Source organism: Hipposideros armiger, unplaced genomic scaffold, assembly GCF_001890085.2.
Source record: "Hipposideros armiger isolate ML-2016 unplaced genomic scaffold, ASM189008v1 scaffold_463, whole genome shotgun sequence".
Lineage (NCBI taxonomy): Eukaryota > Metazoa > Chordata > Mammalia > Chiroptera > Hipposideridae > Hipposideros > Hipposideros armiger.
The window spans coordinates 1,426,384-1,439,713 of NW_017731813.1; the positions used below are offsets into that span (position 1 = coordinate 1,426,384).

At 36.9% G+C, this 13,330-nt stretch overlaps 1 long non-coding RNA gene across 3 annotated transcripts in view; it reads right to left on the reverse strand.

Moving 5' to 3' along the window:
* LOC109395286 (uncharacterized) overlaps positions 1-13,330 on the reverse strand; it is a 312,899-nt gene that overhangs the window by 217,611 nt on the left and 81,958 nt on the right. For all 3 annotated transcript variants that reach the window (XR_002126615.1, XR_002126614.1, XR_002126613.1), the window contains exon 2: positions 3,904-3,958. This is a non-coding gene — a long non-coding RNA (uncharacterized LOC109395286). The remainder of the gene's footprint in view (positions 1-3,903; positions 3,959-13,330) is intronic.

Sequence of the window (13,330 nt, forward strand, 5' to 3'; positions counted from 1 at the left end):
GCAACAATGTTGCTAGCTCTTTTTTAAATCAGAGGGATTATTTATTATAAATTTGTACCAACTGGACAAACAGTTAACCAAGTCTACTATTTGGAAGTGCTGAAAAGGGTGTGTGAAAAAGTTAGAGGACCTGAACTTTTCACCAACATTCACGGCTCTTGCATCACGACAATGCACCAGCTCACATGGCACTGTCTGGGAGGGAGTTTTTAGCCAGTAAAAAATAACTGTGTTGGAACACCCTCCTTACTCATCTGATCTGGCCCCCAATTACTTCTTTCTTTACCCGAAGATAAAGAAAATATTGAAAGGAAGACATTTTCATGACATTCAGAACATCAAGGGTAATATGAAGACAGCTCTGATGGCTATTTCAGAAAGAGTTCCAAAATTGCTTTGAAGGGTATACTAGGCACTGCCTTCCATGTATATCTTCCCAAGTACTTCGAAGGTGACTGTCGTGATATTCAGCAATGAGGTAGGTATGTAGCACTTTTTCTAGGATGAGTTTGGGAATGTAATTGTCCATCCTGGTACAGTAGAATATTGCTCAGCCAGGGAAGGGAATGGGTTCTTGCCATCTGCGGTGGCATGGATGGACCTGGAAGGTATTGTGCTGAGTGGAGTGTCAGACAGAGAAAGACAGATGCAATGTGATTTTGTTTATATGTGGAATTTAAAGAACAAAATAAACAAACTAAACAGAAACAAACTCATAGATATCAAAAACATTATGATGATATCCAGATGGGAGGGAGTTTGGGGAGGTGGGCGAAAATGGGGAAGGCCTTAAGAAGTACAAATCGGTTGGTAGTCATGGGGATGTAGGGTATACCATACGGAATAAAGTTAATAATATTGTAATAACTATGTATGGTATCAGATGGGTACCAGATTTATCAGGGTGATAGATGGGAGAGGGGTTGGGAGCAGGGTGAAAAACATGAAGGGATTAAGAAGTACAAATTGATAGTTACAAAATAGTCATGAGGATTTAAAGTAAAGCACAGGGAATATAGTTATAATATGGTAATAACTATGTACAGTGACAGGTGGGTACTAGACTAGTCAGGGTGATCACTTCTTAAATTACATAAATGTCTAAACACTATGCTTGCAGTACATCTGAAACTAATATAAAATTATACTGAATGCCAATTGTAATTGAAAAAAATTTTTAAGGGGGGAAAAGGTGAAGGGGAATAAGAGGTTCAATTTCCCAGGTATAAAACAAATAAGTCATGAGGATGCAATGCTCATCATAGGGAATATAGTCAATAATATTGTGAAAGTGTGATACAGTGTCAGATGGTTGCTGGACTTATTGTGGTGATCACTTCTTTAGGTATATAAATGTTGAATAATTATAGTGTACACCTGAGACTAATATTGTATGTTAGCTATATTTTAATATAAATTTTTTTAAAATAAAATTAAATTAAAGGTGAGTCAATTTTCAGGAAATGCCCAAGCTAGGTTTTACGTATGAATTGCAAGTTTTATAACTACTCTAACAGCTACAGACAGCTGTGTAAAGTATTTAAATTAATGGTTGAACTTGAACCGGTGCCTTTAAAATGTCTGGAGATTGACCTTGGCCACAAGATGTGCTGTTTCTTTTAAGCTGACCCAGCATTAATGAAATATCCGCAGGGGACACAGCCTAAAAGGTGAGTTTCCCTCAAACTCTGTTCTCCCATGGGTATGAGCATTCCTTCCAGCTCCTTGGAGAATTTACGCAGTTCTGAACTGCAAAAGGAACTGGTTTACTCTACTTCAATTATAGAGACCTCGAGCCTTTCGTTAACCTTTGTCTTTAGCCTTTTAAAGTGGAAATAATAGCCAGCCTTGTAATATTTCCACTGTTTTGCCCTCATTTCACCCTTTATCAAAGTAGAATTGGTCAGAAGATGGGGCTCTCCATATTTCTCTGTCCAAATGCTCCAAAGAAGTTAACAATACCAACTTCTCTGTGCACAAAGGCTTTGGAAACATTTGTTTAAATTTGACTTTTGAATCAACCCCAAATGACTGTTCTGTGGCAAAAGATATGTAACTTTATCACAGATAAACTTTTCTTGCTCACAATTCATAGCCTAGGGCTGCTGTAAGGATCATGCAGATGTGTGTTGGAAATTAAACAGTGTACTACCAGGGTGGCCGCAATTAAATTCAGACTTGCATTCAAACCATGGCCTGCTCTGCATTTCTTCAAGAAGTTTGCTTTCTATAGACATTTCAAAATGTCTCTTCACAAAAGGAGGCAGGGTGGCTGAGCCCATGTCCCCTCACTCAAAGCAACGAAAATAGAAAGGCAGAGAATGTATTTGCTGGATGCCAAAGTAGCTGTTCATATATGTGGAGATCTAAGACTGCCAATTCAGGGTGTTTTCTTATGAAATCAAAGTTTTCAAAGACAGCCAGCAATCATTATTTAGAAAAGAAAGAAATCATGAACTCATATTGAACATCAATCCATCACCATGTGTTATAAAATGGACTGGTTCCTTGAAAGAAAAGATTTCTTTCTGTGTATGCAGATATATCCCCTTTTGACTTAAAATACATTCTAAACTTGAAATACTGAATATTTAGCAAATTCTGACATTACTGAAGAGTCCTGGTTCATGCCAGAAGTTAGATGGCTTAAGAAAAACAAATGATCAATTTGAAATGATTTTTCCAGATAATTATAGACAGTACACTATTTAGAAGGAAGAAAACTATGGAGAACCAATTATAGATATGTGATTTTTCTAAGCTAAAACTAAGTTTATAAAATTTGCAAATATGGGGTTTTTTTTTGGCCAAACTATTTTAATATGGAGTTCAGGATAAATCTGCCTTCTGATTCTTTCTATGTGGAATCAGTTTTAATCACGTTTATTTATTTGAAGCCCTATAGATTACATAAAGTTGCTAGAAAAAAATCCCCAGCATTTTCATGCTTATGTCAAATGCCCACTTGAAATACTTTCTTAAGAATCTATTTTGAAAGTGCAACTCTATAACTTTTGAAAACTTTGGGAGTTATCCCAGGAGTTGGTCTGTTTAAAGAAGATAATTACTTGTGTATGAATGTCAAGCAAAATAACAGGAGTGATGAAGGTGCAAAATAACATAACCCTAAGATTTATAGCCACACAAACAATAGTGAAAACCACTTTTTGTAACGTGCATTGGAAAGTTACAACACACATTTACATGCATGCTTAAATGATCTGAAAAAGACAATCAAGATTCAGAACTGATTTTGACATTTGAGCAATCACAAACATGAGCTTTGGCCCTTGCTTAAAATTTCTATTTAGCTGTTGAGCTAAATGAAAATAAACAAATGGAAAGCTTAACAGATGAATAAGACTTTTCTCATGATTTTTTAAAACTGAAAATGCAACAGAAAACAAATATCACCACAGAAGTCCCTGCAAAGAGACTGCTTTGGGCATCTAAACTGGAGCAAACAATCTGCAAAGCTTCCCCATATTCCCATCTCTCTCCCACCAGAATCCTCCATTCTTGCTGTATTTCCTAATTTCGTGGACTGTATTGCTGAGCTGTTTATCTAAACAATGCACACACCCACAAAAAAACTCTCCACTCTACTACTCTATGAACTCTTGCAATTGTCTCCCTCCCACTGGACAGAGAACACTAGTAAGGAAAACCCTAAAAAAAAAAAGAAAAGAAAAAAATGCAGAGCAGTGAAAGCAAAGAAACAACAGAAACAGTGGCTTTGACAATGCCTTCCCTCAACACACCCTCTTTCTGCTCCTGCTGTGACACTTGCATTCAAGAGCAGAGGCGGCTGCCATGGGATGCAGGAACAAGGACTGAGGAATACAAGGCAGGGGGGAAAAAGGAAATCAGATGAATTCTGAGCTAAGATGGCAAGGCTCTCACCTTTTCCATTTGGGGATTTTGTTTTTGTTTTGCAAATAGTCTGGATGGAGGCATCCTGCAGAGGAGAAATAAAAAGGATGTCTGAATTGTTGGATGGTTCTGAAGGCTTCTGCATTTGCAAACGCATTTTAGAACTATTTGCAGGGGTATACTTGCTGCTAGCCATTTCTCTCTCTTTCTGTCTCTCTCTCTCTCTCTCTCTCTCTCTCTCTCTCTCTCTCTCTCTCTCTCTCTCTCTTTCATTTTATGTCCTGCTATCTTCATCACACCTCTATTAGCATGAAGACTTTCTGCCTGTGTGAGAGTGTGCATTTGTTAGTGTTCCAATAGAGACCCACATCTGCATGCATTTCTAATCTAAGGAGCCTATAGCAGTTACTAACTATCAATAGGTCAGCAATAGTTGAGACCCTCAATGCCTCTGAAGGAACAAAGGTGGAAAGGCATGCAAATACTCTAGAGCACCTGGATCATGCAACTTGCTGGCCACAAATAACTGCACCTTTTCCTGTTGGTTTTTCTTTTTCTGTTTCACTCTCATATCTATGTAATATTACAGGTTATTAATGTATCCAGCTGCATAAGTAGGTAGCAAGTGTCTATAAGCATGCATGTTTCTTTGGCATCACTGGAAACAAAATGCATTAAGGTGAACTAAAAGGAAATACCTAGTGACAAATAAGAGTTTATGACACATTTGATCCATGCTTCATTATAACCAACTGCCACCAGGACTTAAATTAATTATATGGTAGAGTTCTTTGTCCATTTCAGTGGCTTTTATGAAAGAAACTAATACAATACTAATGAAAAACAGAGAGAGAACTATTCAGCTATAAAAAGTATATAAGAAGATTAATTCTTCTCTATAATAGATGAAATTATTTTAGTTTAAATTCAACTCTGGATTTTGATTAACATGGGTGGATTTGTTTTGGATTGTGTGTGTGTGTGTGTGTGTGTGTGTGTGTATTTTAATTGTACATGTGAGTACCAGCTTACATTTGATATATCTGTGGTAACTTACATTGGATGTATTCTGTGCTAACCCTCTGAAACAATATAAAGAATTGTTTTATTTAGTTTTTAGAAACCAAAAAAAAAAAATCAGCCCTCTTGAAAAACAATGCGTGGCCTTTCCGTTTTCAAGGACATCAAAATACTGTTAATTTTGTGGCTGGAAAAGGGGCCACAAAAAAACCCGACAAGCTCAGGAGACTGAAAATAACCACAGAGGGTGGCGTGAACATAAAAATTCCTAACTAAGGTGGGCCATGGCGGGGAAGTCACATCCTTGGCCTGTAGCTTCCTTGACAAAGGTCAATCTTTACCTTAAGCCTGTCTGTATTATTTTGCATCTAAGATAACATTCCCTTACAATATCAGAATAATCTCTTTTTCCAGACCCCCCAGGGGTCACAACTCACCACACCAGTGCAGGAAACTACCAAGTCCCTCATTGTTACCTTGTTCCCCAAATACCATCTCCATGTGCTGTAAAATGCTATTAACTATGCTGTACCCACCAATGTAAAAGAAGTGTGTGTCTCTCCATTTTACTTTTTATCCAATCCCAGAGATTTCCCCGCTTTGCTTTCTCCCACCCCTTCAATCTACAGCCAATGGATTTCATGTAACCTTCCTCCTTTGATTCTAATGTATAAAATAAGTTGCAAAACAGCCATTTTCTGGAGCATTTTCTCAACCCGTTGAGATTTTGCTTCCCTGCGATTTTCATCAGTTTGGCTCAAATAAACTCTTATAAGTTTTCTCTTAGGCTGGGTGTTTTTTCATTGACATTATGAACATACAAGAAGAAAGAGGGAGACATAAGTAACCGTTGATCTTAATCATTTTTAAATATGAATAATTTCAAAGGGAATGTGTACTTTGTATCTGATGTTATCTGTGATTTTGTTCCTCTTTTCAGGTGCGTCAAAAGCTGCATTTCTTTCTTCAGCACGTCTTACTAGAATTGAAATTATTTTCAAACAAGATATGAATAATATCTTGAAGGTTAACATGTTTCTCTAACTCTGTAAATAAGACAAAGTTTCACCTGAAGACATGTATTTACAGTCACACTGCAGCAGGGGCTGAAAAACAGTATCACCTTATTTCTCTCTGTTGTTTACTTTTCTTCTTGAGATTAGCTCTCTAAAGAGCAATTTCTGTTTTGGTTTGTTTGTTTGTTTGTTTGTTTATCCTAGACAAAATAGCTCAAACAATAATTTTACCTCCTTTAACTTGTGAGTTAACTATAGAAGCTGAGAAAATTAGAGATAACACTCAAAAAGACAACCCCAACAAGGCAGCCTAAAAACTGAGTTACGAGGAGGAGGGGGTGGGAGGTGGTGGGAGTCTAGCAATCTTTCATAATGTAGAGAGGTGTCTGGAATCAGGATGAAGCAGTTCCCTCTCAAGATAAAGCAGGGGTAAAGAGTGGGGCTCGACAACGCCACCCCCATACAACTGTTATTTAAGAAAGAAAGAAAACAATTGTTAACCATGTCGAGAGAGAGAAAGGAAAGGGTACTAAATAGTTGGCGAGGTGACCCACCGTGGCGCTGGTTCCTTGGCTCTTGCTGAGGGGAATAACAGCCACAGCAGAGACAATGGGGTAGTCATGTGCCAAGTGCAACCTCTGCCCAGTGCACTCTGCCTCCCAAAACAGAAAGAAAAGCACGTCTCAGACAGAAACGAGCAGGTGCTATCATCCCATCAGCACCTATGAAAAGTCTGCAGAAGGGTCCCATTTAAAGGCAATGAAGAAGTAGAGACAATGACAAACCAAAAACTGGCAGGGCTTCCGGAATCATTTAAATCCTCACTCCAGGATTTAAGTGTGGATAGCAAGAAGCATAGGAGAAAGCTCCTTCACACCAAGGCGTGAGCATATGCCTGACTCTCAGTGGATGTATTTTTAGACATAATATCAGGGGTACGGCAGCCTGTGCACTTATCAACAGCATTTACTTCCTAACGTTGGTGCGGCCTCTTTTTCACTCAGAGAGTAGCTGACGATCAGAGGAAGCGGTCCACATTTCTCACCAAGCCAAAGGGCAGGTAGGCAGACCCTAAACCAAAATCCATTGTCGCTGCACTCAGAAAGCATGAAATACATTTTCAAGATGTGTTCTAAAATGAGGTCATGCTACAAGGCAATTTGCTCACTTCCAATATTTCTACAAATGGCTTATTCTACCATCCAAAAGCATGACCAGAAAAAGGATTCACACCTTGAGAAAGACAACTCAAACACCATAGACTAAGGATACAAATTATTTAGCAGGACATATATTATGAGTAACATGTACTAAACATCTAAACTTCTCCAAAGGACAATGTTTATTAAAAGCAAGAGATAAAAGATCTTTTATGTCATTCAATGTGCTTTGAATTTGAGTATTCCTTCCATTTACTTCAAGTTTCAAATTTTTAAAATAATAAACCCAACAGAAAACATAGCCCAGCTCGTTAAAATATAACTGGAAAGAAGGAAAAGAGGCTCGGTCTTCACCTACAAATTAAACATAATCTGCTATGTTCTTGGCCAAAGCGGGGAATTTTCCCTTCACATAGAAGATTAGAATATTCAAAAAGATCCTTTAAAATTTTTCATATCAGAGTACACTTATTAAATATGTATATGAGCCTAGCTGTACAAAATTCTAAGTTAATTTAAATGCATGGGGGAAATTGTGAGATAGGTCAAACAATCCAAAAGGAAACTAAACCAAAGCAAAGAATCCCTAACCACACACCAGTCTCTAAAGTTTCACACACCACTCAAATGAGATGGACGTAGTGGTGATGAATAAATATGTTTCACAACCACAATATTCCAAATGAAATTACTTAAAATGAAGAGCAAAATGCCCACTTCCCTAGTTTTTAGTCACAGTAGTTGTATTTAAAATGTTTTATATATGTAATCCACTAAAGAGAGTTACAAGATAATTACCATCTCTACAAAATAAGCATTCTGAGTTTTGATTTTTCTTTAAGAGTAGAAACAGTTTATAATTTCACATTGTAAATCTCATTAGGACTGAATGCTCTTACAAGAATTGACAAAGAAAAATTAATTCATATTAGACCAAAAGGCTTCTTTCAGTCAGTTTCATGCAGCTTTCTTCCAACAGACCTGGGCCAAAATGAATGTTGAATCTTGAGTTGAACTATCCATCACATTTTCCTAGTCTTTCAATTAATGACACTGCAACCAGATCGATAAAATGTCATAAGAAAAGAGCATTGCATTTCTATACCTATTAATTCACTGAGTAACTCCAGCAGTAAAACGTGACTTGAAAGGAAAAATACTCAAGGAAAATGAATTATCTTAGCATACTGAGCAACGATTCCCTGACTCAAAAGTGAACACTGGAGTTTCTACCTTAGAACCAGGTTTATTAAATCCAAAGATCAGATTTCTCTGTCAGGAGCTAGCTTATTCTTTTTTTCCACAAGATTCTCTTGTAGGTATTCGTGCCACCACAGGTCTAGGTAAATCGGTCGTTTTTTCACATTTTGGAAAAACATCCTTGAAATGTAAGTCAGAGTATCAGCTAGGGCAGCCATTGGTCTTCAATTCCTAAGCTAGCCAAACTGCCAAATTTGTGATCTTAGTTTTCTAGGGCATTCTGCATAGAGAAATTAGGTTTACAATGAGTAGGACAGGAAAAGAATGATAAGAAAGCTAATGAGTTCAGCCCCATCCCAAATCATTGCTGTGGTATGAGACAGTGCAAACAGTGACATATAACAATGCAACACGATGTCTGGATTCTCCCTGCATATCCCAGTGACAGAGGACTGGGAAAACAAAGTATGAGTTCTCTGTGGGAAGGATGAGGCAAAGAAAGCCTGTCCTAAGATACTCTCTAGAATCATGTGCATGTCCACATCTTAATGTCACTGGAAGTAAACAAACAGTGACTTCACGAACTCGGAGCAGAAAGAACAGTGGCTGCCAGGCACTGGGGGTGGGGGAAGTGGGGACAGGTTGGTTAAAGGATATAAACTTCCAGGTATAAGATGTATAAGTTCTTAGGATCTAATGTATAGCATGATGACTATAGTTAACAATACCATATTGTTTACTTGGAATTTACTAAGAGAGTAGATCTAAGTATTCTTACTACACACACACACACACACACACACACACACACACACACACACACAAATGGCAACTACGTGAGGTGATGGATGTGTTAATTAGCTTGATTTTGGTAACTATTTCACAATGTAGGCATGTATCAAATCATGATGCTGTATACTTTATATATATACAATTTTTACTTGTCAATTATACCACAGTAAATCTGGGAGGGGAAAAAAATCACAGTGACTTCAGTCCTAAGGCATAGACTATTCTCAATGAAGGTTACAATGTAATTAATCAACCACTGCTTTAGTGGAAAGAGTATACGTTTTGTTGCCAGACAAACCAAGAGTTTGAATCTCAGATGTATCATATACCAGTTAGCATCTCTGAACCTCAGATTTGTGTTAGTAAAATAGAGATATTACTGCTTACCTCAAGGGCTACTATAAGGTTGAATGAGATAATGTATGCAAAGTATATGGCGCATACTAGTTACCCTCTTCCCTTTCTAATCCTCAGATTTCCACATATAAAACAGCAATAAAAATACAAACTTATTGTACAGGTTAAATAAGACAATGTATATAGGGACTCTATGAACTGTTCAACACTACATAACAGAAGGATATTATTATTATTATCATAAAGTAACAATAATACTTTTTAAAATTTAACAAATGATTCAGTGTAAGACATAATGGATTAATAATATGATCCAGCACCTCACTCTATGTGTAATTATGTAAAGGAACTATCAGCAGTCATTTCTACTGGAGGAGGTATGTATGCCAAGTGAATTAATTGGTCACCACCAACCAGTCTTCCAGTGGATCACCTCTTAGATCCCATTTTTTAAGAATAGAAAATAAGGATTAAAAGTTCCCAGATGAAATTACAAGAAGAAATCTAGCAATGTGTCACACATACCTCTGGTAAGAGGTAAGATTGTCACTATTCAGTGTTCCCTATGTTTGGAATAAAAGGAGGGAATATCTAATTATTCATTCAATAAATATTTGTATGGTGGCCGACAGGGTGGCACAGTTGGTTAGACCGCAAGCTCTGAGCAACAGGGTTACCGGTTCGATTTCACATGGGCCAGTGAGCTGCGCCCAAGCTGAGCTGCCACTGAGTAGCCAATGACCAGCTGTCAGCTGGCGAGAGCGCATGCTATTAACAACAACGTTACTGTTTTGACTCCTGCACGGAATGGTAGACTGCACCCACCCGCAACTAGATTGAAAGCGGTGACTGGACTTGGAGCCGAGCTTGTGCCCTCCACAACTAAGATTGGAAGACAACTTGACTTGGAGCAGATGGGTCCTGGAAAAAAACACAATGTCCCCCTTCCCCAATTTCCCAACACTTTTCCCTTTCCCAATTCCCAATAAAATCTTTAATAAATAAATAAATAAATATTTGTATGTCAGTAAAATATTCATAAAGAATGTAGGAATCAGCAAGAGGGGAGATGTAGGGGAAAAAATTTTGCTCTCAGAGTCTAGAAACAACAAATTTTAAATCATAAAATAAAAACAATTACAAAGTTAAATGAGAAAAATACTACAAATCTTGGAATAAAGCTTTGTGGTAATTGGTGTTTGACATTAGCAATATTGAAGTATTTTTAAAGGATCCATTTTATTACTTTGTCATGACGATTATTAACTATGAAAGGAGAAACAGATGAGAGAACTTGAAGTAATTGTTACAAAGTATCAAGCTTTATGAAGACATCAAATTCATTATCTGTGCATGGTTTGTGTAGAAAAAATCGGGAGGCTTATAAAAACTAAAAAAACAAAACAAAAACTAATTAGATAGCTATGGTCAACTGACGAGGATGTCTTCTGCTTTTTAGGGAATACAAAATAACAATAGCTACTACGTATACTTATACTGTGGCAGGCAATGTGCTGAGTATTTTAGGTCTAATAAGCACTTAATCCTCACAGCATCCCTAAAAGATACATACTATTGTTATCATCACTGTTTTACAGACGAAGAAACTAAAACACAGAGAGTTCAATTTACCTGTCCAAGATCACAGAGCTAGCACAAGGCAGAGCAAAATTGCACAACCAGGCAATTTAATGCCTGAGCCCACCCTCTTGACCACTGTACTCAATCACCTCTCATCTTTTTCTTTCTCATTAGATCTTCACCAGTGCTGATTCTCAGTACAAAGTGGGCTGAAAGGCCAAACAAGCTAAGTCTACTAAAGATGAACTCTGAGAAAAAAAGAGAAATGATCCACATAGTCAAGTAAAACTTATGGTTAGAAACGAAACATAATAGTGTGAAGCTGCTACAAAGCCTGCCTTCTTTTCTCTAGTTTACTTCCCAAATCTATTCATTCATGCATTCATTCAGCAAATATTACTGAGCATGACTCTAAAATACAGAACAGGTCCCAAAACGATCAGCGCTTACAGGCTAGTGTAAAAGACTACCATTAAAACAATTACACTACAGGGAGATAAGTACTTTGTTAGAAAAACTAGAATTTAAAAATCAGAATATTTGTTTTCCATCTGGAATAACTTTTAGGAGAGCAGGTTCATGAGATCAGAAATGTCTAGATCCAGAAATTTCTCATAAAGGAACAGATCGCAGTGGCATTTTCATCTGGTGCTAATCACAATCACTCCTTTTAATTTGTCTTTATTTCCTCTGGCCCTGTGTGGTATGTGAACTCACTAGGACTCCCTAAAGATGCATGTCCCCTACTTCTCAAACAACCTACTCTAGTCTAGATATTAAAAATGAAGGAAGATACCTTCCTCTTCATCTCTGCTCCCTGACATTTAACAGACATTCAAAAAAAAAATTTAACTAATGCAGTTACACATATTCTAATAATGTTTAATACTTTTCCTGATTATAACAGCAAAAAAGTTTGCTAACAAAATTTTAGAAAAAAATAACAAAGATCTAAAGATGATAATGAAAATTATAATAATAACAATTATATATAACCACTATGGTATTTTAACATGTTTCTCCCTAATCTTTTACATATGTGGGTGTTAATATATTAATATATTTATGTATTTTTGTAAGATTTGGATCATAATGTAAACAATTTTGTTTTCAACCCTCTTAGTTTAACATCATATCAGGAAAATTTTCAGTGATTAAATATCCTTCAAAAATATTTGAAAACACTATGTAATGTTCTTCTATTCAACAGATATGTTATTTAACTATTTCCCCAATATTGAATATTTAAGATATATTTAGAATTTGTATTATACATAAGGTTGTAATAGACATCTTCTTACACAACTATTTGACCACTTACCATAGTACAGATTAGGAGTAGAATGATTGATCAAAGTGTTTTCATTTTTTTTATGGCTTACTAAATTGCTTTCTAGAAAGCTTTTGCTAATTTACATATTTAGCTATTGGAGGAAATTCTCATTTCTCTGCAGTCTCACTACCCTTGAGTTTTGTTTTATTTATTTTAATATTGACTACTTATTTCTCAGTGCTGTTTAATTTATATTTCTCTGAATTCTAGTGAGATTTGACTGATATTTTGAGAATTCATTGAAAATTTATCATTTTTATTTCATTAATTACCTGTTTGCATCCTTTTCCATTTGCTCTACTGTGTTGCTATTGTTTTTATTATTGATTTATAGGCTACATACACAGATATGTATATCTTATACACACACAAATGGATAATCCCCTTTGTCAAATACTAAAAATGTGTTTTCTAAGTTGTTTATAATTTTTTAATTTACATAACTTTTGTATTCTATAAATACAAATTTATTGATATTCCCCTTTGTGATATAATCAGATGGTTTTGTATTTAAAGTATTTTTTACTTGAAATTAAATATTCACATGAAAGACCTATACACTGAAAACTATAAGACATTTTTAAAAGAAATTGAAAAAGACACAAAGAAATGCAAACAGGGAGCTGGCTAAGTGGCGCGTTGGTTAAGAGCTGACTTGGGACACCAGCTCTGAGCAGCAGGGCCCCGGTTCAGATCCCACATGGGGGCCAGTGACACTGCCCTCTACAGCTAAGATAGTGAACAACAGCTCGACCTGGAGCTGGGCTGCCGTGAGTCGCCAGTGACGGCGTAGGCTGCAGCCCCTGCTTCAGTGGGCTGCCATAAGCTACTGTCTGTGGCTGGCAGCCAGCATGAGCGGCTGGCAGCTGGTGTGAGCTGCCAAGAGCCGCTGTGAGTGGCCATCCAGAGGCCAGCGACTGATCTGCCTCACCCAGGAAGAGCACAATGATAATACCAACATGGGCCAGTGAAGCGATGTCCTCCACAACTAGACTGAA